Here is a 20,962-nt window from a genome sequence, read left to right as displayed (position 1 = left end):
TATGGCATGTGTGTGGGCATGCGTATGTGAGTGTGTAAGAGTGTGTGTGTGTGTGTGTGTGTGTGTGTGTGTGTGTGAGAGAGAGAGAGAGAGAGAGAGAGAGAGAGAGAGAGAGAGAGAGATGGTAGCCTTTTCTAGTGTGGATGGGGAAGGTGGGAGGGAGATAGTTTAGAACTTAAAATGTTAAAAAAAATTTAATTTTAAAATACTGCTTGGGAATAAAAAGTAAAAGAGACCAAAAGAAAAAAAAATAGGAAGGAAGGAGAAGTATTTGTACAAAAATATTTATACCAGATCTTTTTGTTGTGGTAAATAACTGGAAATTGAGGGAATGCCCATCAATTACAGAATGGCTGAACAAGTTGTAGTACATGATTGTGATGGAATACTATTGTACTTTAAGAAAAGACAAACCACATAGCTTCAGAAAAATCTGGGAAAATTTATGCTAACTGATGCAAAGTGGAGTGAGCAGAATCGGATGAATATCATATCATATAGGAAGATCAAATGTGAATGATTTAATTATTCTCAGCAATACAACAGAATTGCCTTGGATCAAAAGACTGATGGTGAAAAATGCTATCTACTTCCAGAGAGAAAACTAATGAACTCTGGATGCAGATTGAAGCACACTTCTTAAAAAACATTCTCTACTTTTCTTTTTTCATTTGTTTGGGGTTTTGGGGTTTGTTTGTTTTTTGCAACATGGCTAATATGGCAACGTGTTTTGAATGATGTCACACATATAAATGATATCAAATTGTTTGCCTTCTCAAGGGGGAAGGGACAGGAGGGAAGGGGAGAATTTGAAATTCAAAATGTTAAAAAATGAAGGTTAGAAAATTTTTTTACATGTAATTGGGAAATACTTGACAAAATTAATAAATATATATACATACATATACATATATACATACATATATACATACATATACACATACATATATACATACATATACACATACATACTATATATATATATATATATATATATATATATCTACACACACATATTAAAGAGAGAAGGTCCTAAAGGTTGTTAGATAACAATGACCAGAATCTTGATTAGGTGGTAAATACAGACTGAATGAAACTCAAAGTAAGAGTAATGGTGGTAGAGGGAAAGCCTGGAGGTGGCAGTGGGGAGCAAGGAGAATTCCAAATCCTTACCTTGACCAATGAGTCAGGAAATGAGTGAAATTGCAGCCAGTGCTTGAAAAGGGTGATGGTAGGAGAGAGCCAAGTCTCAGTGAGGGCAGGAAGATGGAAGGAGTTAGAAAGGAAAAGGTTTAAAATGAGAGCAAATTTGTCATTTTTGTATCAGGCATTCCAAATAGCATAGCCAAAGGGGTGGGTAGCTTTAGAGTGAGACACTAGGATGAAGGAGGGAAGAAGGGAGAGGTTAGTGAGGGATAGAGAATAGGGGTCTAAACAATGATAGTTAGGTGTTCAAAATCACTGGGAAGAGGAAGGGCATGTATGATGTGTGAGAGTTCAGTAATGATTGAGGAATGAGTTCAGGTAGGTAATCATCTTCCCTAAATGATCTGACTCAGGTTGAAGTCTTCCCAGAGTATCAAGCAGCAATCTGTAAAGTCTCAGGCAAGGGAACTGATGGAATGGGAGTTGTAGTAAAGTCACAGAAGTGAGAGGGAGTGACACAGAATAGCTGCCTACAAGATGAAGGACACTAGGAAGTACCCTCCTTCTACAGCAGGGTTATGGATACAGACATGTGCCCATGTACAGCACCAATCCCCAATTTTCCTTAGTCCATCTCTCTTCCTGGGTTAGGACTTGCTCACTCACCCTACCAACCCACACAAGCAGCTTGGATTGGTGCCCCAGGGAGGTGGCCACCCAACTATTACTCCACCATTCAGGGACTTAAGGAATAGTCCTTGTGGGTGACTTTCCATCAACACTAAAGCTCTATACCCTTCACTAATTTATTTCTCATGAACACATCAGCCACTGATAATGTTCACTGAAACATTTATCAGAAATGCAAAGCAAACACATATTTATATAATTTTCCACTCACAATTACATTTCCCCACTCCCCAATAATGCAGAGCATCCACTCTTAAAGTCCCAGGGTAGTGAGGCACATATGTGGAAAGTACATGTGGCCAGGACAAATCACAACTCCAGAACTACAGAAAAGTCCCTTGAGAGGTGTGGTTTCTCAGTTTAACAAAAACATCCAGTGCTAAGCTGTGCTGATCCATGCTGTGCCTGACTTGCATAGCAACCAGACTAGTGCATCTACTGAGTTACTTCTCTGATGCTTTTCTTCCAAGACGTTCCTCTGCTTAGCTAACCTGTACTCCTTGACAGCAAACAATAGCATCCATCACTTCTGGATTCAGGCTTAGCCAATGTCTTCAGCTAAAGCAGTATCATGCCTTTTTAGAAAAGACACTAAAACTGGCAAAAGCACATCCACCTCTACATCCTTGTAGGATGTACTTCACTTCTCAGTAATATGTGGCAGTGGGAAGAAGGAAGGGGGTACCATGGGAGTTTTTTGGAGAGAAGATAAGGTTTGAAACAGCCATTATGGTGAATGGGATAGAGAATCAATTACAGAGGAGTAAGAGAACTACCTTGCTGCAGTGAGGGTCCATTTGGTATTAGACAATAAAATCTGTTGTGGAATCAGTCAAGATATTTACATAACTTCTTACAGCTCCATTCAACAGAATGTTGATTACAAATAGAAGCAAAAGATGAAGGAATAATCCAGGGTTGGAGTCTGGCAAGATGTAAGAACTGTATTATTGACTGGTTTTGCTAAACTGATTTTTTTTTCTTTTATGATCTTTACTAAAAGTGATGCCTCATGATATATTCAAAAAAAGGAATGAACAAACAAGTTGATTTGGTACTGGTTAAAAAATACAGAAGTTGATTAATGAAACAAGTTGGATATACAATATAAAGAAGCAAATTAACCCACTAGCTTTTAGTTTGATAAACTCAAAGACTCTAGCTACTGAGGTGAGGACTTGATATTTGACAAAAACTGCTGGGAAATAAAAATAATTCAAAAGTAATTGGGTTTATACCAACACTTTACACCATATATCAAGATAAGTTCCAAATGGATACATGACTTAGATATAAAAGGCCATATCAAACAAATAAAAGAGCAAGGAAGAAATTACCTTTCACATTTATGGATAGGGGAACAGTTCATAGATATAAAAGGCCATATCAAACAAATAAAAGAGCAAGGAAGAAATTACCTTTCACATTTATGGATAGGGGAACAGTTCATGAAGAAACAGGTGATAGAGGATCATCAAAGATAAAAAGAACAATTTTGATTATACAAAATTTAAAAGGTTTTGTACAAACAAAACCAGTGCGTTTCAAATGAGAAGGGAAAAAGCTAAGAAAAAATGTTTTCTCTGTTAATCATCTCATTTCCCAGATATATTAATCAATCAATAAACATTTATTAAGTGCCTCTTGTGCCAGGCACTGTGCTAAGTGCTAGGGAGAAAAAAGAGGCAAAAGACAGTCCTTATAATTGAATATGGGAGACAACGTGCAAATGAATATATACAAAGCTAGCTACATAAATTGGAATAAATTGGAAATAATTAACAGAGAGAGGGCACTGGAATTAAGAGGAGTTGGGGAAGGCTTCCAGTAAAAGGTGAGATTTTAATTGGGACTGAAAAGGAAACCAGAGAGGTCAGTTGTTAAAGGAAAGGAAAGAGAAAGTTTCTGAGCATAAGAGCCATTCTCCAGTTGATAGTAGGCAGTTTAAAAAAAGAAACAATTCAAATTATAGGTAGCCATATGAAAAAAATATTCTAAATCACCAATAAAATTAGATAAATATAAGTCAAAGCAACTATGAAGTTTAACCTTATAACCTTAAAGTAGACTGGCAAAGACGATAGTTTAAAGCTTTTTTAGTAAGTTAAATACAAGCATATCTTACATAAAATTCTACTCTACAGCAGAAGTATCTATCAACTTTTCTTCTACAGTACCATATAATATTAATTAAAATAATATTCCTCAGGCATGTAGAGATATGACACTTATGAAAAGGTCATGTTTATTTTAGAGGTAACATATTACTTCTGGGGCATCATTTCTGTAGCTGGCAAAGAGGATAGAGCACTGGACCTTGAGCCAGGAAGATCTGAGGTCAAATCCAGCCTCACACATTTACTAGTTGTGTGACCCTAGGTAAGGCAAATAATTTAACCTGTTGGCTTTAATTTCCTCATCAGTATAATCAGTATAATGAGAATAATAACAGCACCTACTTCCCAGAGTTATTGTGAGGCTAATATTTATAAAGTGCTATAATAAATGCTAATCATTAAATCAATAGATAATTTCTTCCTTTTTTTCCTCCAACTCCTTCTGCACCCTGAGGAAAAACGATTTTTCATTTTTGCTTTTAGACCATCTGTTTGTTTGATTGCAGTCTTAAGCTCATATTTCCTGTATTTTTAAGACAAGCATGTAATATTTTCATTTTATAGTTCTTTTTAGCTCAGTTGTATTGATGCAATAGCAAAATTCCCATATGCTGTGATCAAGCACATAACAATTCTGCTCAAATGTAATGTGACCTGACCTCAAATTCCTAAGTATTTTTCATAATTCATAGAACAAGAGTACTGATATTTTATACTTTCAGAGTTGAATAGTTAATTGAACTTTACTAGCTTTAATATAGTTAACTCATCCTAATGGACTGCCTTCTCTACAAACCATATCAGGGACTACTTTTGGCAAGGTTTGATTACAGCAGATCATTCAGCAGTAAAAAGCAGACTCTGACCAAAGGGTAGGCTTCTTTGTGCAGCATGTCACAAGGAGCAATCATCTTCTGAGTTAAAAGTGGTGACATTATCCTTAGGTTGATTATTGGAAATTATTTCCATATTATTTAGTATTTTATAATGATATAAGCTACTAATTTAAAAACCATGTATACAAATGTTTGGTGGTTTTTTTTTCAATTTTAGGATGGGGGAGAGGGAAAGAATTAGGCATCTAAAAGCAACATTATATTTTACATGTTTCTTAGGAGTATTAGCAGAATAAATTCAAAATAAATCAAGATAATTAATTAAAAATCTAGTTTCCAACTTCCCAGAATATTAGGGAGTTGTCAGCATTAATATTAAACTTCCTTTTAAAAAATTAAAGACTAGTTTTTAAGTACCCTAAGATCATGATCAATACCTTACTAAGTCAAAAAAGCAACAAAGAATATCTTAAAATTGGATTTTCCCATCATTGTGATGTAATTTAAAACAAACCATCAGGTTAGAATAAAATCTTGTATAAAGTAAACTCAGAAAAGATGGCTGGTAATGGGGAATGGCTCTAACATAATAATGTAATGTCCAAGCTGACTTTTCCCTCATTCAGAAGCTAAATGTAATCCAGGTCTCTCTTGAAAACTTATGGTTACATATAACAATTTTACACATGAAATTGAGTGAACTCATCTACTTTCCACATGAATTCAATCTGCAAATCTTCTGCCAGACCTGGCAATCTTCATTCAGCACTTTAATAGAAAGAAAGTTACAGGTCAAAGTTGAAGATCACTGGCAGTAATGAACACAGATACTAAGAGTCACATTGTACTTATTGGTCATATCAGACTCCCACAAGTATCAAATTCTCCAGATACAATATATTTTTTCAATGGTTTTTTTTCAACTAAAGCTTTTAGTTTTAGTATTGCTAGGATGCTATGATCCTAAATGGCACACAGAGAGACACTGACCCAAAAAAAGACCCACCACAAAAAACCAAACCTAGATAAAGAACTTTCTCCACTTTAAAATGAACTAAACATTTTTAAGGCACTGAGTAAAAACAAAAATCTGTATAAGACACTGAGTAAAAACAAAAATCTGTATTTAGCAAGAAATGACTCCAAAACTTAATTGAAAAAAAAAACCCAACAAAACAAAATTCATTTGTCCGACCTTATGAAGAAAAACAACTCTTAAAAAAAAAAAAGGAAAAGGGGCAGCTAGGTGGCATAGTGGATAGAGCTCCGGCCCTGGAGTCAGGAGGAACTGAGTTCAAATCTAGCCTCAGACACTTGACACTTGCTAGCTGTGTAACCCTGGGCAAGTCACTTAATCCAATTGCCTCACCAAAGAAAAAAAAATTTTAGCAGTCTGATAATTGCAATGATAAACTATGATTTCAGAACACCAAAGATGACACGTACTACTCACCTCTTCCCAAAGAAGTGACAATTAAAATTCAGAATAATACATACATTTTTGAACATGGTCAATGTGGGAATTTGTTTTACATGTTAGTGATGGGGGGTTTATTTTCCCTTTCTATTCAACTGAGGGAGCTGGAAGGGATCTCTTTTATTCTTTGTATTCCAACATATTCATGTTTTTAATAATTTCATAATAAAAAAGTTAATTTTTTTAAAAATTTGCTCTCTCAAGGTCTTTGATAGCCACGTTGTCTGCTAGTTAATTTTACTTCAAATTGAACATTTGGAAAATGAGTGACAGCATAATACCTAAGTAGCTCCTGTATGGTAATCTAAGCACTGTTGGCAGCAGGGACAGAAGAAATGCTACTTTCTTTGGAAAAGATTTGTGCAGAGCAGCACAATCAGGGACTACTGTAAGCAAAAGAAATAGAGATCAACTTGGAATTCAGTAATCAGAGATGGGATGGCCCCAATTTGAACAAAACCAGCATATAACTAACATGAACAGAAGACAAAGAATCCACAAACATGAGCAGTCTCCATAGTCCACAGCCAACCAAGAGACAGATTAACTACGTGCCCATAGGCAAAATAACTTGAATCATTTGCAGCAACAGCCTTAGTCCACAAGGATAACAAATATCACCATATCAGGAGCAAAATTTTCAAACAGGTAAAAGAAACATTACTCAAAACAAACAGGAGTGTTTGCAAATGGATTGTATAAAGAGCCTAGTCACCACATTACCAAAAAGCTAGGTGAGAATCTTTACTTAAAGTAATTTCCCTCACTCTCTGATTAAATTTACTTTCTTTCTTCGAACTAGTTTACTTCAGGAATAAAATCTTATTATTATTCATTATTATTTAAAATCATATTCTCAAATTGCTCATTTCCCAGTGAATTATATAGTCAAATTTCTATAAGCACCATGATTGCTGAAAAGTGTAAATTTCTACACTGTGTTAATGTTCAGTAAGTAATTAAATCTCTTGGAAACTAATTTTTTTTGTGAACAATACTTGTGCAGTTTACAGTCTCAGTATTATCATGATGTAATTTCTACAACCAATCAAGAAAAATGAATAAAGATAGTTAAAACACAGCTGATGGACTACTGGCAGAGTAGCATTAGTATTCTAATATGACCCAATGGCATTCAATCCCCAGGGTCCTTTGAGAAAGAGGATGGAAGCATAAGGAAAGAGGTTATAAAAACCAAATTCCACAATATAACCTTAAATCACCTTTGATTCCAGTATTTCCACTTAAAAGTGAAATATACTCTCTAAAATCACAGGCTCAAATCTTGCAGAGACTAGGAGTCACATCTGAAAAACTTACATCATAATCAAGTAATCTTGGATTCTTTCCATTCCATACTAAGCAAAGAAGTTACACGTTTTCCGAGTTATACCTGAAGAGGTTAAAATCTGGTTATCTCTACCCCAGAGCTGCATTGTACCTCCACCACCAGTACTTCTTGCCTCACATAGTGGGGAGGCTTAGGTTAGTTTAGGTTATACAAAACTAAATAACTCCTAGTAATGTCACTATTATAAGCAGTAGATAACTAAGGGTTTTTTTGGTGGTGTGAAATATACTTCTGATGCTAGCTGTATGATCATGAGCAAATCACTTAATCTCCCTGTGCCTCAGTTTCTTCAAATGTAAAATGAGGTTAAGAACACCTGTAATACCTACCTCATGAGGCTGCTGTGAAGATCAAATGTATATGTAGAGCTCTGTAAACTTTAAATAACTATACTGTAAGATATTATTTTTAATTATATTTCTTTCTTTTAGTTTTGGGAATTTGTACCTGTGACTTCATTCCCTTGTGTAAGGAGGTTCAAGTGCTCTATCAATGCAGGTTGGCAACTATTCTACTACATAACACCCTTAGAGGATTGCCCTGGGTAACAGAGCTAGTATGTGTCAGTCAGGACTAGATTCCATTTCTTCATGGCTCCACTAAGCTGCCAATTTCATTATGGCTGAACTAATTCCAACACCAAATTCTTGCCACAATATGTTGCAAGAATACAGAACAATCCTATTTGCCTGGATTTCCATCACCTTGTATACGTTTCTAAAGCGCACAGTTTCGTTTTGTTTGTGTGTTTTTACTATTTCCCTGTAGACAAAATACTCGGAGGTAGCTCTGTCAAAAAAAAAGAGGAAAAAAAGGCTATGTTGCACCAAATTGGGTCATTCCCAGCAAGAACGGGGGGGGGGGGGGGGAAGGCAGCCAGATGTACAGAACTCCAAAGAGCTTCCTTTTGCTTCATCCTAACAATGAAATCAATTTTAAAACCAATGTTTAAAGCCCTTCTCACTCCTAGGATGGGAAAAGCCTAGTAAAGAAAATGACCAACCGACACACTATAACGTTGAGGTAGTTCAAATAGACCACATTCAATTCTTCATAGCAGTCCTGGATCTAAGATTATGCTGTTTATTGAAGGAAGGGAGTTATGGTTTGTTCAGGGAATCTATGGAAATCCTAGCTGGGTTCATAAGGAATGGAATACACGTGCTATGGAAGGGCTAGAAGCAAGAGAAAGGCACTGTAAAACATACACTGCATTACAAGAGTCACAGAGGAAAGGTCCCCGTTCTCTCCCGACCAGTGTGCTAAACAAATAACTGGAAATTCAATGTGATTTTTACCATAGAACATAATTTTTTTTAAAAAAAGGCACACTAGCCACGCTGCTTTTATGTGTACTGCTAAGCTGTTATAGATGAAAATCAAGATTTTTTTTTCCCTCCAAGTCCAAGCCCAAGGGGCTACAAGGAACTCATTCTTCTGCAAGGCTCAATCCAGGGGACAGAACAGATTCCCCAAGCCAACAGGAAGCAATAAGTTGTCCATTTGGCTTTACAGCTATAAATGCACTTCAGACTCATTAAGAGGAATTTATCCTTTGATTTAAAAATAAACAGACGCACACTCAGCACTAAGCTGGATCACACATTTAAAGTTTCCAGAACCTAGGGTTTCTAAATCACATTCAAAAGATTTTTTTTTAAATGTGCACCACAGGTTTTTGGTTTTGTTCTGTTTTTTTTTCAAAGATAGAAGTTTGCCACACGTGGAAATGAGGGACGGGGTGGGGGGGGAAGAAGGAAAGGGGAAGATGTTCGACTTAATTTCACTTGTGTTCTGACCAGATTCGCCATTGTCATCCCGGTCTAAGGAATGCAGTGTAACTTTGTGACCAGATCTGAAGAAGCTCGGGACACTTCACGGGACACACAATCAGATTTAACAGCTATCCGCCTGATACCCAGCTCTAGGGACTAAGATTTACACGCTGTGTCCAGAAGAAGCTTCCCAATGCTGTCACCAAAGAGGTGGGGGGCGGGGTAGTTCGGCTAAGAAGGAAAGGGCTGGAGACCCAGAGTCCCTGGGATTCCTCTGGCTGGGGGTGAAAGGAGAGCAATGGAGTGTCCTCCCATCCTTGCGCTGACCCGGGAGTCCAACAGGGCACCCGAAGTCCCCTACTATTGTTATATTACAGCTGCGTCTACCAGCCCGGCCCAGGAACCTCCGGCTTCAAAAAGCCCCACCCACCACCCCATCTCCGACCGAGGCGAAGCCATCCTCACCTGCCACATACCAGCACCCCCCTTCCAGGGGCCGCCCAAGGTCCTATCTCCTTCTCCTCGGCCCACCACCCAGCTTTCTCCAGTAGCCAAGCGACTTCCACAAGTTGCTGCAGCTCTCCCCACACCCACACCTTCCCCTCGGGGACAAGTCCGATGCCCTCCCCTTCCTCCGACCTGGCCTCCCCGCCCCCCCCACCCCTTCCACAGCCTTCATTGTTCCCATAGCAGCTCTTACTTACCTCCACGTCTCGGGACTGGATCTGGGGCTGGGGCTGGAGCTGCCGCTGCTCCCCCAGCGTCCGGAGTTCGGGCTCCTGCTGCTCCCCCTCCTTCTCCTCCTCCTCCCCCGCGCCGAGGGCCCCGGGCCGCTGAAGGAGGCGGCGGCGGCGGCGGCGGCTGCTGCTGCTGCTCGCGCGGCTCCCGGACTTGGGCTGCAGCGGCTGCTTTCTATTAATACTACCGGGCGCTGGTGGCTCCTGTCTCCGGCGCGCAAGTAGAGCTGGCAGGGGCCGGCGGAGGTCCGAGCCATTAAAGGGTTCCCGGGGATGGGGAAGAAGGGGAGGAGCAGGAGGACGAAAGACTAGGGGAGAAGGAGAGGGAAGGTAGCGGGCTCAGGGTCGCCATGTCCGGCTCGACGCCTAGGCAAACACCATTTGCACGGGAGAAGCCCGAGAGGCGGTGGCTGTGCCTCTTTCCTTCCCCGCCCCTTTTTCCCTCCCCACCCCTCCAAATAAAATTAAAAGGCGGAACAGCGGCTGCAAAGACGCTGGCGACTGACTTGCCTCCGGTAAACCCGGCCGGCGAGCGGGAACTGAACTCAGCAGCCCCGCCGCCGCGGTCTCCGCACCTCCCCGCCCCTAAGCCAGCCCCCTCCGGAGGGGGGAGGGGGAAAGAAGGAGAAGGTGGGGGGAAGGGAAAGCTACGGTCGAGAAGAGACAGGGAGAGGGAGAGCTACAGCCCCCTCCAGCGTTCGGCCCCGCTTCCAGCCAGCCTGCTTCCCAGGCACCGCCCCGCCCCGCCCCGCCCCAAGCTCCCGGGGAGACCCCAGGACACGCCCCAGGTCCCGGGGACACAGCTTGGGGGACAGGGCCGAAGGCTGTCGCCGCCGTCGCCCCTGCAGCTGGAGCTGCTGGACTGGGGATCGTCACCCATCCTCCCCACCCGGCACAAACAATGCCCCCTCTCCCCGAAAGACAACCCCCTCTCCCAAGCTCCACGCGGGACTCCCTACCCCTAGTTCCTTATCATAACTGAAGGTCGGGGCATGTTTTCTCTCTGTGACGACACCGAGGAGGAATTGAAAATGGGAGAAGGACGAGGGAGATTTAGCCGTTCTTTATACCTTTTAAGAGAAAGAGCTAGGTTTTCAGATTTTAAAGGAAGAAAACTAGCGAGGTGCATGAACAGGTAAACCTCGAGACTTGTGCAGAGGTTGGAACAGAAGGTACCACGACCCCAGGATTTCTCCCAGTCTTTCCCTGGGGTAATCTGAAGCGGCGTCCCATCTAGCTACCCACCTACGTGTATCTTCCCTTCGGCGGCCCCCTGGGGACTGGAGCTCGTCTTTGCTGCAAAAGCACCCGCGCCACCCTTTTCCTCCACCGCCGCGCTCCTCCTCTCCCGCGCCACCGCTACCTACAGGCGGCAAAGGGGTTAATCCCGAAGGGATCAGCTGCCACAAAAGCCCGTCCCACCCGGCTGGAGGAGCCTTAAGTGGGCCCTAGGTCAGGCGTAACCAGTATCCCTAGCTGTTCCCACCCATTCCGGCCCTTCCTTCCCTCTCCTGGACTTTGCAGCAAGGACAGATTCGCCTTGGTAAGAGGCACACCTGTATTCCTCCCCATCCATCCCCCGCTCCTCACTCTTGCACCCGCAAGAAGCCTGGCACTCCCGATGGCAGACAAAGTCCCTATACCCAGTTTATTTTCTTTCCCTGGACTCTATTGGCTTGAAAGGCTCATGGACTCTGCCCCCAGCCATTTGCAATGCTCCTGTGAACTCAGAAACACTAAGAAGGCGTGTTCCAGTGGCCGGATTGACAAAAGAGAGATACTGTTCCAGCAGGTGCTGCCATAAGTATTCACCCTTTAGACTGCTATCTTTTTTTTATCGCCCCTCCTTCACCTTCTAGCTTTCTGGTAGTCTCTCTTCTTTTCCCTTATCTTAACAGATAAGAGACCTCTTAGCCTTTTTTTCAACCTGAAAAGTCCTTTGTAGCAGTTCATCAAAATCTTGGCTTCAAGAGATATAAATGAGAAAACCAAAAAGGTACAACCCGATCTTCCTGCCACCAAATCCACTAAAAGGTCTCTCTTTTTGTGTGTGTGTTCAACTCAGAGGGACAATGGACCCAAGACGCTTTCCAGTTTGATTACTACTCAGGATTATAGACCATAAGCTGTCAGAGTCTATGTTTTAATAAAGTTTTAATAAATGGTACAGTATTTATATTTACCATTGTTCCAATTTGCAGGTCAGAAAAAGTACCCCTTATTTTGGGACGCCTAAAATTTGCAGATAAGCCTAGCATCTCGCTTCAGCCCAGAGTCAAAGCTTCAAGACCTCATTTTAATGAATGGTTCCAAAAGAGACTTTTGAATTTTTCCATCTCATTTCTTTGACCCTCCATATGTAGTGAAAATGCCAATGAAGAGGGCATACAGTAGATCCAAGGAAGTTCAACAATGAGTCTAGTGGAGCTGATGTTAGCCTCCCTCTCCAGTTGAGTGGTTTTTAAATTATTCCAGGGATTATAAAGAGTGAAGTATAATGAAAAGAGCACTCATCTAGAAGTCAAAAGACCTCTGTCATTAACTAGCTGGTATGACCTTGGGTAACATATTTTCCACTCTCTAGGCCTCGGTTTCCTCATCTATGAAAGTGGGGGTTGGATAAGAATATGTCAACAATACTTTCTGCCTCCAAAAATTTGTATAATTTTTAATTAAATTGAAAGCAATTTAAAAAGGTTCCTTATCTCCAGAGCTAAATACAGTATTAAGTAAGTACCAAGGTACTCAAAAAATCTCCTAATTAGCTCAGAAAAATCCCAAGTCCTTTCCAATTCACAAACCAAATTATAAAATCGTATATCATAGGTCCAAATCTCAGAAGAGACTTCAGAAATTATTTAGCTCACTCCCCCTCCTTTTATAAAGAAGGAAATTAAGGCTCAAGGAGGTCTTGAGTATCACAAAAGCAGGAGAGAGAAAGAGAGAGATTCAGATACACACATATATACACAAATACTGCCAATATATGTATGTGTATGTAAACACATGCATTTGTAAACTATATACACATAATTATAGATTAGCTATAATCTCAAAGGTGGGATTATATATTACATATGATAGATATAGATATCTATGTACATAACATGGATATGTATAATAGATATATTATAGATACAGATTATATCTATAGTCTCAGAGCTCCTCAATTCAGAGCCAGTGCTCTTTTGGGTCAGTCAACAGGCATTTATTATGTGCAGCTAAGGGCACTGTGCTAAGTACTCGGGATACAAAAAAAGGCAAAAGACAATCTATTCTCTCAATGAGTCTAATTGGGAAGTTAACAGGAAAACAACTATGTCTTCAATAAAGAAGTTCCTGAAAAAGTGAGAATTTTCTGTCACTTTGTGTCAGTTATTCAACACAAATGTCAGAGCTTAAAAATTCAGAAACCTCTAGGTCCCCAGTTAATCCTCATTGTTCTCATAAATTTCCAGTGCTGAGCTCAGCTGGTCAGAAAACTTCATGTACATCTGAGACCCTTTCTAGATATAAAGCAGTCATCTCATACCTAACCTCTGCTTTTTAAACCTTCTGAAATCTTTTCCTCCCCCCACCACTCACCACTCCAATCTTACATCTCCTGAAGTGTGGAGAAGAGTATTAGAATGCATAGCTCTTGGGGGAAGTGAAATAAGGTAAAAAGTGAAGGACCTTCTGGTCATTCTTTTTTCTTTGCCTTTCTAAAGAAGAATAGTAGGAATCCAGGAAAATGTCACAAGAGAGCATCAAACTGCAAATATTTTGAATTTGGCTATAGTCTTGCCTTTTGATTTCTGGAGGGTGAAATGGGGAAGAGAGGTCACGTTTGATGGTTACTTGAAATTCTTTCATTACCAAGGTGCTGCCCTCTTTCTCCCAATGATGAGTCCCTCTGGGGCTTCCATTTTGGGGAGGATTCCAGGCCCGACAAACTTCATTCCCCTCTCCCTTCTGCTTCTGAAATTTCAGACTTCAACACCAAGCCCTGGGACAAGTACCTTTCTCCCCCACCCCCACCCCTTGAACTTTCTTTTATTTTGTCTTCCCCATTAGATTTAAGTTCCTTGAGGGCTGGGTCTTTCTTTCTCTTTGTATTCCTATCCCCAATGTTTTGCACAATGCCTGGCATAGAGTAAGTGATTAATAAATGCTTGTTGCCTGTCTGCCTGCCTAGTTGCCTCTGGGAGGAAGTAGGATTGTGAGGGGAAAGTTATGTATGCATTACGTGTATTCCCCCTAAAAATAACTAATCTTCTTATATCCTTTATGGTTATAATGTTTACGGTCCTAATTAAAATAACCTTGATATCCACAAGTGTTATGATAGGATTTATAATACTGAATAAAAAAAAGCATTTATTAAGCACTTACAGTGTTCCAGTCACTGCTAAACTCTGGGAATACCAAGACAAGCTCTTGCTCCCAAAGGATCTATTGCCCTCTATTAAGGCAGCTTATTAAGGTCTACCCTATTAACATTGACCCTATTAAGGTCAACACTTAAAAGGGAGCTAAGCTGGAAAAAGGCAAGGGGAGCTAGCAACTCAGGACAGAATGAAAAGGGCTGGGAAATGGTGTGAGTAACTAGTTCTGGTCAAGATAAAGTATAAGGTTGTGTATCAGAGCCCAAGGTCTCTGGGCAGTTCTAGTAGGAGGAGAAGGGAGACCACAATGCTTAGTGCTTTGGAAATTACTGGGAAGTAGCATGGTTACCTGGTTCCAAGCAAAATAAAGAGGGCTTCCCCCGAGGACCCAGGTACCAAGAGCAGAATCTGAGATTATTTACATAATCCATGCTCTTTTTATTAATAATAACTGATGTTCATATGATGTTATGTGATTTACACATCTATTTGCAGTGACTCGTTTGGATAGCAAAATCTGAGAGGTAAATAGCACAACTATTATTATTCCCATTGACCCAATGAGAATGCTGAGATTTAGAAGTAAAATGACCTCCCTAAGGCCATTGCTAATATGAAACAGATCGGAACTTAACTAGGCTTGCTAATATAAATCTAATACTTGTTCCTCTAGAGCACCATTTTTTGTATCCCAACAGTCATATTTTCAGAAGGAAATAAAGAAAAATGTTTTTCCCTACAAAAACTCATGTTACCCAAAGGATAGACTAAAGTAGGACAGTTACTGGTTTTTCTTCCCAAGACTAAAATATGGTTAAGTCCCAAACCTGAAACTTAAAATTATATATGACCCACCTCCATACCAGAGTGCAGGATTAGAGTAGGACTTGGTAGAGCCTTGTGGTCATATGAAATATGACCTTTAAATCTATATATACAACCTCATATTCCCTCCTGAGTTTCAGTCTCCCATTACCACTTGTCAGTTGGTCTTTTCAAACTGCATGTTCTGGAGACATCTTAAACTCAACATATCTAAAACTTAACTCATATCTTTCCCCATAAATCTTGTCTTCTTCCAACTTTGCTGTTTCTCTTGAAGGGACCATCATCCTTCCAATAACCTAGGTTCATAACATCAGCTTTATTCTGGACTAATCATTCATCCCACTTACCCAATCCAATGCCAAATCTTGCTGTTTCTACCTTCACATCTCTCACATTTGACCCCTTCTCTCCACTTATTCAACTATCATCTTAATTCAGATTTTTATCACCTCTCCCCTACATTATTGCAAGTCTCCTAATTGGTCTCTCTGATTCAAGTCTTTTCCCACTCCCATACTACTGCCAAAGTAATTTTTCTTAAATCCAGATCCCACCATGTCACTCTCTTACTCAACCAACCAGGCATCCTATTCCCTTTAGAATAAAATATGAACTGCTCTACTTAGCTTTTAAAGTCCTACACAAGTTGGTCTCAACCTATGTTTCCAGCCTTTATTGGACATTGCATCCCCTCCCACACCCTGTGGTCCACCTAAGTAGCCTTCTCTCTCTTCCTCACATAAGACACTCCATCTTTTCTGTCTGTGCCTTTGTACAGGTTGTCCCAGTGCTTGTATTATACTCCCTCTTTATGTCTACCCCAGAGTCCCACACTTCCTTGAAAATTCAGCTCAAGGGGTAGCGAGGTGGTGCAGTGGATAGAGCACTGGCTCTGAAGTCAGGAGGACCTGAGTTCAAATTCGGCCTCAGATGAAACACTTGACACTTACTAGCTGTGTGACCCTGGGCAAGTCACTTAACCCCAATTGCCTTAAAAAAGAATTCCACTCAAAACTATCTTTTGCTCAAAGCCTTTCCTGATCCTCCTCAGATATGTGTCCTCTCCCTAGTAAACTACCTTGTATTTAGTTACTTTGTACATAATTTTACTAATTTATATTTATGTTGTATGTGTATACACACACCCACACATACACACACACACACACTTTTTATCTATCCCCATTAAAACATAAGCTGATTTTTAAGTGGCAGTTATTTCTATATTCCCCAGCACTTAGCACAGTGACTGGCACATAATAAGTGCTTAATAATATCTATCTGATTGATTGATATAAAATGAGAAATTATTGATTTCCAGTTCACTCCAGTCTATTGTGGGAATGAGGTTTTTTTTTTTAATGGTTCTTCTAGGGAAGTATTTCTCATACTTCCTTTTTTGAAATTTCTTTTTTTTATTGTCCTGGTACCTTATTTATGATGTTTCAGTTAAAGTTTTTTTTAAGGCCATCTTATCTGAGATAGAAAGATATAATAATACATTTTCTACCCTTAGTGGCCTTAAAAAAAACCCAACCTTTTTATTTTTTTGCTTTCCTTTATTTTCTGATCTTTTTGTATTACCTGAAACAGAAAATTTATCACAAAATCTGCATTAAATATATGAAGATATTTCACATACTCCAAGGATACTGCATATCATAGTTGGATTTCCTCCTCTGATGTACATTGCAAAGGACCTTGCAAAGAGTCTTTGAGAATTGCCATGGCCAAAAAATTCATCAGCTTTCATAGAAACTGATGTTTGGCTTCTCTGAATTTAGCTACACTGATCTTCAGATGACAGAAATACCATACATCTCCTCGTCACACTTGAATCTGTGCCTTTGAAAACCTCCAGGGGCAGCTAGGTGGTGCAGTGAATAAAGCTCTGGCCTTGGATTCAGGAGGACCTGAGTTCAAATCAGACCTCAGACACATGACACTTACTAGCTGTGTGACCCTGGGCAAGTCACTTAACCCTGATTGACTCACCAAAAAAATAAATAAATAACATGCAAATTTAAAAAAAAAAGAAATGTGTTTTTAAAAAAAAGGGAAACAAACCAGGAGTTGTTACCAAATCCAATGGTCTTTAAAAAAGAAAGAAAGAAAGAAAGAAAGAAAGAAAGAAAGAAAGAAAGAAAGAAAGAAAGAAAGAAAGAAAGAAAGAAAGAAAGAAAGAAAGAAAGACAGACTCCATAAACAATGATACATGGAAGTCAAATTCTATTGGGGGGAGAAGGGGAGTATAAGGACTAAAAACCCAGGAAATTATGAACTTGCTATAATCACTGATCTTGATTATGTTGCAAGCATTCAATTCTTAAAATTCCATTTTTCTTATTACTTTACTACTGTGCTGGATCTATGATTTAATTGGTGTGGACCCCCAAACATACCATAGCTCCTCTTCCATTCCTTACCATATATGACTCTTGTCCACATCTTTCAGAAATCTCCTGTAGAGAAATTTACCTGCTTCTCATTCTTGTCTCTTGCTCTCCCTACATCACTGCTCATCTCCTTTTTTGGGCATACATATCTTTTATGCTACTTCTTTCCAGCAATAATGTGTTAATAATAATGATTTTTAAAAATAGCTAATATTTATAGAGCACTTGCCATGCTAGGAGCTTTATAATTATTATCTCATTTAATCCCCACAACAACTCTCAGAGGAGGTCCTGTCATTATCCTCATTTTGTATATAAGGAAACTGAGGCAAACAGAGGTTAAGTGACTTGCCCAGGGTCATGCAGCTAGTAAGTGTCTAGGGCTTAATTTGAACTCAGGTCTTCCTGACTTTGTCAGGCACTGTATCTATTGTGCCACCTAGCTGCAATAATATTACCATCACAAATTTTTTTTCACCCTTTTTTCCTTTTAATTCTGATTCTTTCAAGAGTGTGGTGTTTCAACATTCTAAACCATATGTCGTCACTGGAAACATATTGGTATTAAAGAGATGGGCTTTTTCAGTAGGAGCAGCCGGTGATCAATGAAAGCATTGCACAATTTCCAAAATATAAAACTCAACCCACTACTTCCCGAGGCAGCTCATTTCACTTTTGAATAGTTTTAATTCTTTTTTAAAAACTTTTTTAGTGTAAATTTTCATTTTATTATAAATTTACCAATAATCAACAGATATTGCAACATACAAAGAACAAAGTTTTTTAAAAAAAATTATAATAAATCTGACAAAGTAGTAACAAAATTGCTATTTGTGTCACCTTCTGGAATTTTGGGGGGGAGAGTGATTCTGTGCATTTTAATTTCTTATTGATACTTCTTTTCTTGTTCAAATAATAATTAGAAAAAGAACATCTCTATATTATTCACTAACTCACTACCTAAAATAGCCAAATAAATACAGTTAAGCAAAACAGTTGAATATATTCTACATTCTCTAGTCCATCACTTCTTTGCCAAGAAACAGGAGTCTTTAATAACTCTAATTTTCCTTATGTTGAGCCTAAATTAGCTTCTTTTATACTTTCTACCCATTACTTCTACTTCTGCTCTCTGGTGCCAAGCATAAGAGCCCTCTTTCCCATGGCAGCCTTTCGAATACTCCAAGACCTCTTCTCCATGCTAAACACCCCCATTTTATTCAACTGCTCCTTGTATGACACATTCTCAGGGTTCTTTACGTTCCTGATTGTCCTCAGCTTAAAAATGTCATTTCTAAAATATGGCACCTACAACTAGACATCATACTTCACATGTGACCTGATCAAGATAGTGTATAACAAGACTATTTCTACTTCCACCCATACCCTGGGCCCCAGTCATGTGTATCATGCATTCTTAGATGTTTCTTTCCTCAAAAGTCATAATGGAACTAAAAATCAGTGGGGGAAGAAATAGGTAAAGAAGTAGGTCTTTATTGCAGTGTGTTTAACTTACCTGAGGGGAGTCTTGAGGCTTAAAATAAAATGCCCTGGGGTAGGGGCATAGGAGAACAAGAGAGGTTGCCAGAACCTTTGGGTCAATGGTTTTCCTCGGAACATAACAGGAGCATATATAGAGTCATTTGTAGAGGGCACACTATTACTAGACATATCCTACTGCACTATGCTCTCTATCATTCATCCTAGTCAATATAACAGTAATCCTTGGAATGAGGTGATCTGTAGCCTATTCCAATGCCATCCTCCATGATGTAACACCCTACATGTGCTGCAGGTGGGGTCTGCCAACAATATGGGATATAAAAATCCCTACCTAAGTGTGTGAGACATCTTGTAGCTCTCTGGGTTTGGCTTGCTCACTCCCATCTGTTCTCATACAAATAGATTTTTGTTTCCAGAGATAGAACACCAAAACATGATTACATTCCAATTCTCTCAGGGTCCCAGGGGGAACACTGTTAAGAGGAAACATACTTCTCTCTATTTGACACTCCAATCCAATGTTTTACATTTACAAAAACCAGCCACTTAACAATAATGATACTTTTGGATCTTAAAACATAACCATTTATTTAATAACAAGGCAAAAGACACAATGTTACTCTTATTTAATATAGTAAAATAATAATGAATATGTTAAACTAATTTAAATTAATTCATTTAAAATTAATATAATAAGGTAAATGCATAAATAATGAAGGACATCACAACACACATACAATCAGATCACACTCTTCTGCCAATACACTTAATAGCTATATTTCTATAAAGAAACCTATCAGGAAAGCCTGTGAGGGAAGAAAACAAACATGCTTAAGAAAACTCAAGACTCTGGACCACAGGCTTCAGTGTTGCTGGTCCAATTCAGGAAAATCTGCACCATATGAAACTACATTTCTGCTCACTGCGTGGCTGCTGAACCTCTCCACTCTTCAGCAGGGGAAAACCTTTTCTCTTCTCTGCCGGAACAGGGCTTTTAAAGTTCTTTTAATTAACTGTTCTTAAAAGGGCATCTAGAAAGTGTTAGCTCACAATGTAAATAGCAGTTCTCTTTAAGCTAGACAACTGCCAAGCTCATCAAACTGTCAATCTCTGGACTGTACAGAGCAGACCAGACCAGCCAGTTATTCACTCACCTGGGTGCTGTTCTATTTAATCAGAAGGAAGCTCATAGCAATAGTGTTCAGGTTTACTCGATGCAGCCCACCAGGACACCATCCGAGTTATAAAACTACCCTTACTCTCTCTTCCTGGTAGAGGCGGCAGTAGAGAGCAAACTCTTCACCTTCCTTCAATTCTAGATGGCACCAAAAAGCAAAAAGTGTCACTAAAACTCCTGGCCAATGATGTTAATCCTCACCAACCAATCTGGAGTCACTCAGCTAAGGCATTCTCTTAGCTGACTGCCTCTAGCCTGCCAGCTATGTCCACTTCCTCTCTAGTTTCTCTACTGCTGTTGAAGCTATCTTCTCTTGTCCAGTGGTCATCACCTTAGAGTAACTGTAGTTCAATAGCTTAAATTAGAGCATCTTGACTTTGTGTCTCACCTTTTACTCAAAAAGTCACAACTCTCCAAGCTGATCCTATCAAATCTATAATCCTTTTTCAAGCTTACCTCCATCTCCAAATGGTAATATGATTTCTCATTTCTTTAGTTTTACCAGCTTTACTTATAAAACAGTTCTATGAAAATTAGTTAACATTCCACCATGTGTTGCAGT

At 39.6% G+C, this 20,962-nt stretch overlaps 1 protein-coding gene across 2 annotated transcripts in view; it reads right to left on the bottom strand.

Moving 5' to 3' along the window:
- The window catches only part of FARP1 (FERM, ARH/RhoGEF and pleckstrin domain protein 1), a 338,317-nt gene extending 326,869 nt beyond the window's left edge, over window positions 1–11,448 (bottom strand). The window contains exon 1 of one of the 2 annotated variants that reach the window (XM_020963963.2): window positions 11,375–11,448. The gene's annotated coding sequence lies outside the window, so the exon portion shown is untranslated. Of the gene's footprint in view, window positions 1–10,096; window positions 10,389–11,374 lie in introns of those variants that run through there. The other variant, XM_020963962.2, reaches the window with a different exon arrangement.
- Between the last annotated feature and the right edge of the window lie 9,514 nt (window positions 11,449–20,962).

This window comes from Phascolarctos cinereus, unplaced genomic scaffold, assembly GCF_003287225.1.
Source record: "Phascolarctos cinereus isolate Bilbo 61053 unplaced genomic scaffold, phaCin_HiC Scaffold_7;HRSCAF=346, whole genome shotgun sequence".
NCBI classification, from domain to species: domain Eukaryota; kingdom Metazoa; phylum Chordata; class Mammalia; order Diprotodontia; family Phascolarctidae; genus Phascolarctos; species Phascolarctos cinereus.
This window is presented reverse-complemented; position numbering and strand designations above follow the sequence as displayed.